At 42.2% G+C, this 12,426-nt stretch overlaps 1 long non-coding RNA gene across 1 annotated transcript; it reads right to left on the reverse strand.

Moving 5' to 3' along the window:
* Nucleotides 1–755: 755 nt before the first annotated feature.
* Nucleotides 756–3,676, reverse strand: LOC132071486 (uncharacterized). Its single transcript, XR_009418123.1, has 3 exons — nt 3,573–3,676; nt 3,198–3,333; nt 756–1,139 (listed from the first exon to the last, which is right to left on the reverse strand). It is a non-coding gene; the product is annotated as an uncharacterized LOC132071486 (long non-coding RNA).
* Nucleotides 3,677–12,426: the final 8,750 nt, after the last annotated feature.

Raw genomic sequence — 12,426 nt, forward strand, 5'->3', positions numbered from 1 at the left:
TTATTAAAAACAGATCTGATGTTTTAAAACCCAGTCTATACATCATCCAAAATCTTGTCTCTGTGGAGGGATAGTTCAGACCCCGTCGTTGTGTTAATAAATTTAGGTGTAGGTGTGTTTTTTTAATGCTCATATATCATCTATTATATATGTTATGTTATATGTTTTATGTTATATGTTATGTTATATGTTATATGTTATATGTTATGTGTTATGTGTTATATGTTATGTGCTATGTATTATATATTATATACTATATATTATATATTATATATTATATATTATATATTATATATTATATATTATATATTATATATTATATATTATATATTATATATTGTATATATTATATTATATTATATTATATATTGTATATTGTATATTATGTATTGTATATTGTATATTTTATATATTTATTTATTTTTATATATATATATTGCATATTGCAATACTGCTCGTGTTTATTGGTTGTCATACAATTACCCTCTGTGTCAAGAGCTGCCTGTAAAGTTCTTCCCACTCAGCTTTCATTCCTGTAATCCTAAATTTCATTACCCATTTTTATCACCATCACCAAAACTGGTTGCTTTTAGTCATTCCCTTTCCCAAATCCTTTGGGAATATGTGAGACTGCACAGACTCCCTTCTTTAAAAAAATACTTTTAAAGAATTTAAAAATTCTTTAAAAAAATCACTCTGAGCCTTGAGTCAAAACCAGAGAGGAAATTACTGTGAGTAACAACAAAGATCACGGGTTTTGGTTCAAGAAAACCTTTATTTTCATGTGCGAATAAAATAATAATATATATATTGCTTCACATCCTCCAAGAGCTGCATGAACCTGAAGCGATTGAACCTCCAAACACCCCTGTGAGGTAGGCTGGAATAGGTGGCCAAGGAGCCAAAGTGGCTTGAGTATTAAAAGCAAAAAGGGAGTGACTTCAGCGTGGAAAAACCCGGATCTCCAGAAGCGGTGTGCTAACAGGACATGCCCTCTGGAAGCTTCTTTTAAAGCTCATTTGCAGGAGGCTTTAGACAGAGGAGGAATCCATGAAAATCAGCTCCTCAAGGCAGTGGAAATGTTGCTGGTCCAAGGGCTCTGATCCAGGAAAGCCTTTTCTTCTTATTCTGCCAAAATCCTGCAAGGATGCAAAGGGTCTTGTTATTGTGCTGCAATTCCACCTCGGTTCATTCTCCAAAAGCCCCAACACCTTCTAATTACCTTTCAAAATGAACCTACAGGGTGGGTTCAGCCTGCAGGTTTAAAAACCTACATCCCTGTATATGTTGGGTGTCCAGCTCTGCAAATTACCAGTGTATAAAACTGTGGCCACTGGGAAATTAGTTATGTGACCACTTGTAATGACATTTTTTATTCAGTTTGCACCAAAATAAAAACTGGGGATTTGATGTAATTGCTGAACACACAAGTTTAGTGCCATCTGAAGTGGTCTGGGATATCTGCTTGGCCTCCAGACAACTATCTTTTCTGAAAATCAATGTTTTCCCTCAGAATTAACTCAGCCAGATACATCAATATGATTTAAATACTCCAAGGCACCTCAAATGCCACTAAACATCTCGGTGTATCCTGCTGTTTCAAGCCCTTCATGTCTAAATTCAAAGATTTCTTTTCAAGCAACCTGAGCTGGAAAAAAATATTTATATTGTACTTCAGAATACCCTGTTGGTTTTAACTTCTACTCTTGTATTGGTCAGCTCAGCTGAAAATCTGCCAATATAAGAACTTTAATCCTGAACACTAACATCCATCAGTATCAGGTACATTTTTAAAGAAAGAGTATTTCTGTAGGAAAATTACACCTGAAACCAGACTTGAGAGCTCTTGTTCCTTTCTCAGGCTCAGTTTTCTTTGTGTCAGGTCTAGCAGATGTTCTGACAGAAATTTGATGTTGGAGTTCTCCCACCTGCACCTCCCAGTCCATTTGCTATCAGTGGAAATTGCTTCTCAAGGAGGATGAGTGGTCACAGAAACTGAGGGATCACATCACTGCTTTGTAAATTAATCTAATATCAGGTTCCTTCTGTTCCATTTGCTTTCCTGAATTCCCAAATGCATCCTTAGCATCTTATTCCTTAGCATCTTATTCTCCTGGTAACAAACCTGCCCTATTATTGGAATTACTTGGGTTTCCTGAAACCACTGAGGATCCCCATTTGCTGAATAAATGTATAAAACTTTTTTTCTAGAACCACCTCATCAGATTTATTCAGTTTTGGGGAACCTTTAAACCATGGCAATTCTATAAATAATGGAATCACACAATAAGGAGTTCTGGGAAATTCAGACATCACAGATCTGAGCTCTCCCTTTGTTTTGAGCCAAGGTCTGTCCTGTCACATCAGTGGCTGGGGATCTGCCTGAACATCATGGCTGGGATAAATTTTATCATCACACCAGTCCTCTTCATCAAAGGTAATGGAACCTTTCCTAATCTGTCTCTGAATTTGGGGTTGTGAATGTCAGTGGAGCTGGCAGGGATCATCTCGTGGCCATTAATGGAACAAAGTTATTCTAAGAATTAAGTAGATGGAGAATGTGTTTTATTTTAAGCTGAAAAGCATTCCCCAAAAGTATGTCCAAAACCTTAAGGAAATAAAAAATATCTGGCTATCAGGGAAACTCCAGACATTATTTGAAAGTGGTTTCCAAGGTCAAACTGAAATGCACACCTAAGTCTCCACTCACTGACAAATTCACTCCGCTTCACCTTTCTAAGAGTTGTGCAGTGATGGAAGGAAGGAGAGATGGGGAGAGGTTGAGAAGCAAAGTTCTGTGAACACTTTCCCCCCTTTAAATGTATGTTTTCTAGGTAAATTTTAAAATGAAACCAGAGAGATGATAAAAATCTTTCCCTGATGGGTATAAATGCTGTGAAGTATTTTCCTAACAATTTCTTGAAAAAGCTTCCTTTCTTTTCTCATAAAAATTCAAAATAAAGTGAAAAATACTTGGACATTTTGACCCTTCTGATCCCTTTCTCCCATACATAACTTCCATTCAAATGAATTTTCTCCCTAAACACACATCAACATTATGCACGTGTTTCTCCTCTCTCTGGACCTTCCCGCCGAGGGTTGCCCTGCAAGCCCCACTAAAGTTTTGCTGATTATTCAGAGAAACAGGGGATAAAACAGGGGACCTTCTGATGCCCCTGAGATGTTTTGTCACCTACTTGGAGCAGCAGTTCATCAGCCCCCCGTGGCAGGTCCCCGTGGCAGCAAAGGTGGGTGGGCAGGCCCCGGCGCGGCAGAAGCTTCCCTGTGCGCTCCGGCACGCGGTGGTGTCAGCAAAAAGAGGGTCTGCAGAACCTGTGGGGAGTGGCAGAAGTTAAAATCTCTGCTTTCTGCCTGAAATGATGAGAGGTAAATGCTCAACAAGTCATGTGTTGTCTTTTTTTAGCAAGAGGGGCACCCTGAGCCCAGATGCTCCTGGTCCCACCGCTGCACCATCAGATTTTGCCTTTCAGCTGATGGTGGCTTTTTGCCCCCCTGTGAACACTCTTCTGCTTACAAACCCTTTTGCTCTTTATAGGAGTTTTACTTCTCACCTGAAGTGGCCTGGAAGAGGAGGAGGAAGACAGCGAAGAGCAGGTAGAGGATCTTCATGGCTATCAGCTGCTTGTGGATTGTGAGGTCCTGCAGAGCACCTGAAAGCCCAATGGTGGCTGTAGCTGGCTTGAGCAAGGGCTGGGACAGACACCCGGTATTTATAGGGCCCTTGGGGTTGTGCAAGTGTGACAAGTCAATGAGTAACTGCCATGAACTTTCTGGAGAGGGACTAGACCCCTTATCACAGGTGGCAGTGAATGTGTTGCAATCCCCCAAGGGTGAATTTCCACCCCATGGGTCAGTTATATAATCTGACCATCAGCCAAGCCTGACTGAGCTGCACCAATTTTCATGGCTTTTGGAAACCTCTTCCCAACACAGGCACCAGGATGGGTCAGGGGGACTTGGAAGTCACAGAATCACAGAATCACAGAATCACAGAATCACAGAATGATGAGGTTGGAAGAAACCTTTAAGATCATCGAGTCCAACCTATGCCCTAATGTCTCAACTAGACTATAGCACCAAGTGCCATGTCCAGTCTTTTTTTAAACACACCCAGAGATGGCGATTCTATCACCTCCCTGGGAAGAGCATTCCAGCACTTTATTATTCTTTCAGTGAAAAATTTCTTCCTAATATCCAACCTATACCTTCCCTAACATGGCTTGACCATTGGAGTGGAGACCCAGCTTTGACCCTGGGTTTGTCACTCGCTGGCAGTTCATGTAACATTTTGTCTCCATCTCCCCATCCCTGTAGCCAGGTGGATGATGTCAAAGGCAGAGGAAAGCATTGGGAAAGACTTGAGGTGATGCAACTGTTCTCTGTCACTTTTTGAGCAGGTCTCAGGACAACCTCACCCACTGCAGGGGGCTGACACAAAGCTCTCCCCCTCCTTCACTCCTCATTTGTATCACAGAATCACAGAACAGTTTGGGTTGGAAGGGACCCTAAAAATCATCTCATTCCAACACCCCTGTCATGGAACAGGTTGCTCCAAGCCCCATTCAGCCTGGCATTTCATCCCACATCATTGCCACTGCTCTACCTTCAGCCTTAGGGCGCAAATTCTGACCTCATTGCATTCAGTTTGTTTGTCCAGATTAAAAACTGCAGGAGTTAAGAGTTCCAACACTCACTAATATATCTAATTTCCTTTAAAGGAAATAAACTACTTCATATACATTCACAAGTTTGTGATGCAATGCCAACTATTTCCCCTCTTATTGCCCTGAAAGGTCGGGAGAATGTGCTGATTCCACAAGAATTGTGTCTGACACAATGCTTTGAAGGGCAGCATCTTCTGGGGCTTCACTTCAGAGCATGATCCCTGTGACTGTGCATTTTCTTAGAAGGAGATCAATGCAGGGAAAGTTCTTCTTCACAAAATCCTGGGCTAATAAACAGCTTAAACACTGTCACAGCCCAAGTGTTTCTGCAGTTCCTACCTCTGACATTCTGGTTCAGTGGTTTGCTTCCTTATTACCTCATTCATTATATTTAACTCGGAGTTAATGGCATTTTTGTTCCAAGAATTGTTAGAAGGATGAAAACATTACCGAGGTTTATGTTTAATTTGCACAGTAATGGGCCAGATCAAGCAGCTGAGAGAGAGGCAACAAAGTGAGTTTATGCAGCAAAGACCAGCAAGATAAACACTGATTTCCCTCTTCCACTCATAAAATCTAATTAACCAAGAAATGCCAAGTGCTCCTTTTTTGTCCCTCTTTTTTTTGTACCCTTGCCTTAAAAATGATCTTTTCCTTTGCCAGCAAGGAAAGCTTTCCCCATTTCTAATGGAGAAGAAATTTAATTTGCCACCCCTCTCTTTTCTCTTCAGTGGGATACAGGGGGGCAAATGCCTGACCTGCAAAACCAGCATGAACAAACCAAAAAATAAAACCCTTTTTTTTTTTTTTTTCTCAAGACCCTTTGAAATGTGAATTCCTCTCACCTGTCTTTCACACAGACAGAACAGTGTGGGAATGTTGTGCAAATGGAAGCACTTATCCATAAGACATCCAAGTTGGGGAGGAGGAGTGTTTTTCCCAAATAAAATCAGAGTGTGTCACTGGGGAAGGCTGTAATTACTTTTTATTATTTGAAAAAGCTCCACTCACTTCCATGGCTTTTTTTTCCCTCCTCTGGAACAGAGTCAATCTATTATTAAAATTAAATTATATAATTTCATTTATATGGATTGCCACAGCACGCAGATTTTGCTGAACAGATTTTGCAGAAGGAGAACAGCCCTCTAGGAAACAGAGAAGATTTTTGCAATGAGGGTGGCAAAACCCTGGCACAGGTTGCCCAGGGAGGGAGGTGGTGGATGTCTCTGGAAACAACCAAAGATGGGGCTTGGAACAATCTGGCCCAGTGGAAGGTGTCCCTGCCCATGGCAGGGGGTTGAAATGAGATGGGCTTTAAGGTCCTTTCCAACCCAAACTCTTCAAGGATTCCATGATTCTATGGAAGTGACCAACTCTTTGAGCCCTGCTAGCACAGGCAACCTGAAAATGTCACTCAGAGCAAGAGGAAAATTCCATGACTTCGAGTGCTAACAAAAACAAAGACAGGAGCAAACTGGTTTGCTTAAAACCAGGCAAAACTTGTATAAAACAGGCAAGGAGCAGAACAATTCGTGCAGCACAGCAGTGACCTGGGGCTGGAACGTGGAAGTGTGTGCATGGAATTCTATCCCACAGTACCCAGGGCCAGGATGAAGTCCTGGAGATCTCTGTTGAACATTAACTCCCACACAAGAGCTGGGAGTTCAAGGAGCTGCAAATACCTCTCCCAGAGAAATCCAGCTCTCTAAGCAAAGAGGAGCTGGGGGGACTTTGCAATTCAATTTTCCTGAATTTTGCCCCAGCAGCCCCTTTCCAAAGATGATACTACAAGGAAAATCTGAAATGTTGAGTGGGGAAAACTTTTGAAAACAGCATTTCAAGCTGATTTTTCAGTCTTCTGCAAAACAGGGTTTTTTCTTCTCTTGTTCCCTCCTTGGGTAACAAACTACCCCCATAATAATTCACAGCAAGCACCATACATGATGTTATATAGGAGGGGTTTGCCTCAGTGTTTTCTCTAAAGTGTGACTTATCAGCTAATGGCAAATGAAAAATCTAAAAACTACTATGCTTTTGAGAAAGTTTGTTTAAAACAGGGTAAAAGTATTTGGATGGTGGCAAAACTTCCTTTTACCATTGTAAATATAAATATGCCTTAAAATCTCGTAGGCACAGGATTATTTAAGAAATCATGTGCTTATGTTCCATTAAAACTAAATGCATGTTAAAACATAATCTGGTATTCTCCTGGCTTTCCTAATGATAGCACAAATCATTATTATTGAATCATGAAAAGATTTGGGTTGGAAGGGACCTTAAAAAGCATGCAGTTCCACCTTTGCCATGGGCAGGAACACCTTCCACTACCCCCGGTTGCTCCACCTGGAACAGCCTGCTCTAATGGAAGGTGGAACATCCTTGGAACTGTTCAAAACCAGGCTGGATCAGACTTTGAGGAACCTAGAGCAAGGGAAGGTGTCCCTGCCCATTGCAGAGGGTTGAAACTGGATTATCTTTAAGCTCCCTTCCAGCCCAAACCATTCTGTGATTCCATGTTTCTACCCTTCGACATCATCCTGCATGTGGAAGAGCTTTTACAGTGACTTCTGTGAGCCAGAGAGAAGTTTGAGAAGAAGATCCATGTTTACCCTGAAGGAATTTTCTACCAAGGTCATTGACATAGAAACCAAGAAAGAAAGAAGGATAAAGAAGAGAAACTTGCAACTGCCTATTCCAATGTCCACTTTGTCTTTTGTGATCAATGAGTAAAATGAAAACTTATGAGTTTTGTAAGAATGTATAAAAAGCATGCATGCTATAATAAAATCAGTTTGAAGCCTTCTGAAAATGGAGTGTGTTGCTTTGTATTGTCTCTGTCTCAACTATGACAAGGGCACAATGAGAATAGGAAAATGAGGGCCAAGGTTGCTTTGTCCATGAAAATTTACCAGTGGACATCCTCTAATGGATGCATTTGGCTTTCACACACAATATTCCTACACATCAATTGTCATTAGAGTGGTTTGTGCCATTTCCCACGGGCTAAATGGGTGCACAGGGCAGGTTTTACCTCTGTTTCTCCATCAGTCCTCACTGCGCTTGGCAACAACCACAAAGGTCTCTTATTAAAGAAATATCCTAAAATTTTCAGATGACGAGAAATACAGCTGATGAGTTAATGAATCCTGGTGTGTGAGACATTGGCTGGAGTCACTGAAAGGGCACAAGGGGAGGCCCCTGTACATTTCAGGTTCAGGGATGTTGCTGTGCTGAGGTCTGGGAGCCTGGTCAATCATTACCTGCCCTTGGCTGCTTCAATCTCAGCTGCTTGTGCCCTCCTGCTGCAATCCAGACACTGAGTCAACATTAAACAGAAATTCAGATGACAGCTGGGAGAATGTACTGTCCTCTGTGCCTCTCAGCTGAAGGGGAATTCCTCTGTGGAGGGGAGGGTGAGAAGGAATAATAATGAGTGTTTGAGAGGGAGGAGGAAGGCAGGATCTCCTTTAGGCTGTGGAGAAAAGATTGGTGCTTCTCTGGTCCTGATGAGGAATTCCTTGATCTGTCACACAGCCCTAGAACTGATGCTTTTCCTGAAAAATACTGAGACTTCTGTGTGAATGGTATTCTACAGAATAACACAGAAGCCTTAATTTTAAAGAGTTATTGTACAGTTGATGACAAGCTAAAACACCAGAACTGTCTTCATTAGACAGTGAGCAGGGTCTAAATGCTTCCCTCTGTGCATCATTTAAATGTCTACTCCTGTGGTGTATTTGATAGTTTCTGTTGCCTTTGGCATCATCATCATAATCATCATCATCATCAAAAACAGAATCATGAAACTCCACTTGTTCTTGTTTGTCACCATGATATTTTATGAAAAATCCCTTTGCCAAGATTTCTTCTCCTGGGAAGCTGGGAAGCTTCAGCTTCTCCCTGTTTGGCTGCTATGGAATTGGAGATGTGTTGTGATTTGGAGAATTGTTTACCCAGCATGCAAATTGTTTTTAATCAAGGACCAATCACAGCCAGCTGTGTCAGACTCTCTGAGTCTGTCGCAGGTTTTTATTATCATTCTTATCTTGTCTTCTGATGTATCCTCTCTTTTTCTTTAGTATTGTTTTAGTATATAATTTCTTATAACATAATATCATATCATATCATATCATAATCAGTGTTCTGAGAACATGGAGTCAAATTCTCATCTCTCACCTTGTCCTGGGGACCCCTCACAACACCACAACACTTTTTAGGTAGGAAGCTGCTAATGCTGCAGCCACAAGAATTGGATTCATATAAATTTATATCTGTAATCAGACATGTCAGCATGACATTGTTCTCTGTTCTTCTGCTTGTTCTCATCTGCAATAGACAACTTCCTTGTGCCTGCTACATCCAAGATCACATTACAATTTATTGAGCTGCAGCTAATTCAGGCAGCAGAGTGTGAGCAGTGATTCAGCATGCAACCACTGGAAACTCATCATCAGCAATATTCAATTATTAGAATAGCCCTGGCAGTTTTGTCTTCTGTTAGCCCTGTGCCAAAAATTCCTGGGCTGTTTCAATGATTAGTCCTGGCTAGGAACTATTCCACCAGGCACCTGGTATGGTCACCTTGGACTGGAAGCCAAGAATTGCACAATATGGGTATGGTCAAATGATGTAATATCAGAACCCAGAGAAAGGCACTGCTATGAGTCCAGAAGCTTTCCAGATTGTATTTGCAGTTAATCATATTATAATTATTACATATTGCAATTGAGAGAATGAGAGGACACAGTCTCAAGCTGCACCAAGGAAAATATAGGTTTGATATTAGGAAAAAGTTTTTTACAGAAATAATGATCAAGTCTGGAATGGCCCAGGGATGTGGTAGAGTCACCAACCTGGATGTGTTTAAAAAAGATTGGATGTGGCACTTGGTGCCGTGGTTTAGTTGAGGTGTTGGGGCATGGGTTGGACTTGATGATCTTGAAGGTCTCTTCCAACCCGGTGATTCTGTAATTCTGTGACTTATTCATATTTGTCTGGTTTGGCAACAGCTGCAAATGAGCCTTTTATAAGATGCTTCATCAATTGTCCTTCTCCCCTTCCTTGTGGATCGGTTGTCTTGAATTCCTCTGTTCTGCTGCTAGCAATCCTTCTTCTGCTATAAATGAGAAATAATAACAATAATTTTTTTTGAGATCTAAATATCTGTCTTCTACACAGGTGAGTGTCCTGATCAAAATTTGGAATTTCATTCCTGTCTCTGCTTGGATGCCACTGTCCCCAAGAGAAATCACAGTAATTATGGATGTGTAAATCTCGCTCTGAGTCAACCACTGCAGATCTCCACTTGTACAGATGGCACAGAAAAGAAAAGTTATCACTAATCTAACAAAAAGTTGTGTCCATTCAGTTATGGCTTGAAATATCATATCACAGGATGATGTGGGTAGGAAGGATTAAAGAACATCCAGTTCCACCCCCTGCCATGAGGAGGGACACCTTCCACTATTCCAGGTTGCTCCAAGCCCCATCCAACCTGGCCTTTGACACTTTTAAAGAACAGAGAAAACCAGCTGGAGGAGTCACCCGAAATAATTGGATACTTTGATTTACTCAGTTACCTCATTTCTAGCCCTCTGTAAAGCAGCCCACAGCTTCAAAGGTCAACATCAGGGACAAAACCCAGTTGTGCAAGCCATGACATCATCAAGCATGTCACCAATTTCCAATGAGCCAATCAGGGCATTGTGTAATGCAGGGGCCAGAGCTGGGAGTGGAGTTTGCTTTCTCCCACCCAATGGGCCACATCTGCTGGGGATGAGAAGTGGCAGTGCCTGTCTCTTCACTTGTTCCTACATCACCCAGTTGTTTGCTTCCCATGTTCTAGTTTAAATTTGAGTTGATGTTTTTTCTTACACTTTTCTCCCTGATATTAGTTTTTCCTGGAACTACACCATTTGTTGATTGAAAGCACTTTTTAGATGGCTATAATATTTCTTAGGAGTCATAGAGACAGGACTCTGAGCATTTCCTTGATATCTGATATCCTTTAAATATCTCCTTGAGATAAGCATAAGGGTGATGAGGCCCTGGCACAGGGTGCCCAGAAAAGCTGTGGCTGCCCCTGGATCTCTGGAAGTGTCCAAGGCCAGGTTGGACAGGGCTTGGAGCAGCCTGGGATAGTGGAAGGGGTCCCTGCCCATGGCACAGGATGGAACTAGATGATCTTTAAGGTCCCATCCAACCCAAAAGTTCCATTCTGTGGTCTATCTGGGAGCACCACATAAGTATACTTTCTGCCTCTCCTTTCATTTAATCTCTTTTATTTCATCTCTCTATTCACAGATATTTTTCCCCACCATGCTGGTCTCCATGCTCCAGTCTCAGTTGGGAGGATTCCAGGGCTGACATTGCAGCAGCTGTACAGTTCCAGCATGAAAAAATCCCTTAAAATGCAGGGAAGTCACAGAGTTGTTAATTTTTTAACTTCCTCACAGACATGTTGACATGGCATAAACCGTCCTGACTCTCATCTGCTGAAGTTTACAAAATGTTTGAGATTATTTCAATGACCCCAAGCCCCCTCTGTACAGAGGTCTCCACAGACCCACACAGGGCCAATATTTCCTGCTCCCCTGTGCATGACTTTCCTGGGAAACCACGTCTTGAGCAGCAGCACCTCGCCCCCTCCTTCAAGGATGGGATTCCCCCTGGGTAATGAGCCACACACTTCTAGGAAACTTTGGAAAGGCCAAGATTTCCTAGCAGCATTAAGGGCTTCATGTCTCAAGTCATCTGCACATTTTCACTCCCACGCCTTTGCTGGGGGGGTAAAATAAAGTTTAGCCCATCTTTTACTCCATCTCCAGCCCTCCAGAGGGGCAGTGAGGTTGAGTTTGTGGGTGTGGGTGCAAAGGTCATTTCCAGCCCAAACCATTCTGTGATTTTGGGGCAACAAGGGTGGCTGGCCACATCCGTACTGTTAAATTCCTTCAGCTTCAGGAACAGGTGGCTGGATTAAAACTATCCACAGGGAGTGGTTCCTAACCCACACCAGCGCCCCTATACAGTTGTTCTGGGCCCAAACTGAGCCAGTTTAGCCAATATTACAGAGCCAGGCCCTGTACCTTTGTCCCTACACTGCTTTAATGCCAGCATGGACATGGTGCTGCTCCAGGACATTTTGAGATGCATGTTCTCACAGGAGAGGGTATACAGAGCTTTTCCTTCCCTCCCTCCCCTCCACTCACTCCTCCTGCCCCAGGACACTCAGCAGTTTTGCTGATACATTATTTGGACTCAAGCTGTTGCAATCACACCACAAGTAAGTGAAATCTCTGGCTTTTACCCTAAAATTTAATTGGCCTTTCAGATTACAGCAGTTCTGTATTTAATCAGCCACTTCCACCATGTAAAGGACATAGGTCTTGTGGAGTGATTTAGTTGCAAGAACAGTTTTGGTTACAGGAATATGATATAAAATCAAGGAAGGAAGGAAGGAAGGAAGGAAGGAAGGAAGGAAGGAAGGAAGGAAGGAAGGAAGGAAGGAAGGAAGGAAGGAAGGAAGGAAGGAAGGAAGGAAGGAAGGAAGGAAGGAAGGAAGGAAGGAAGGAAGGAAGGAAGGAAGGAAGGAAGGAAGGAAGGAAGGAAGGAAGGAAGGAAGGAAGGAAGGAAGGAAGGAAGGAAGGAAGGAAGGAAGGAAGGAAGGAAGGAAGGAAGGAAGGAAGGAAGGAAGGAAGGAAGGAAGGAAGGAAGGAAGGAAGGAAGGAAGGAAGGAAGGAAG

The sequence above is a fragment of the Ammospiza nelsoni genome, chromosome 3, assembly GCF_027579445.1.
Source record: "Ammospiza nelsoni isolate bAmmNel1 chromosome 3, bAmmNel1.pri, whole genome shotgun sequence".
In the NCBI taxonomy this organism is placed as follows: Eukaryota; Metazoa; Chordata; class Aves; order Passeriformes; family Passerellidae; genus Ammospiza; species Ammospiza nelsoni.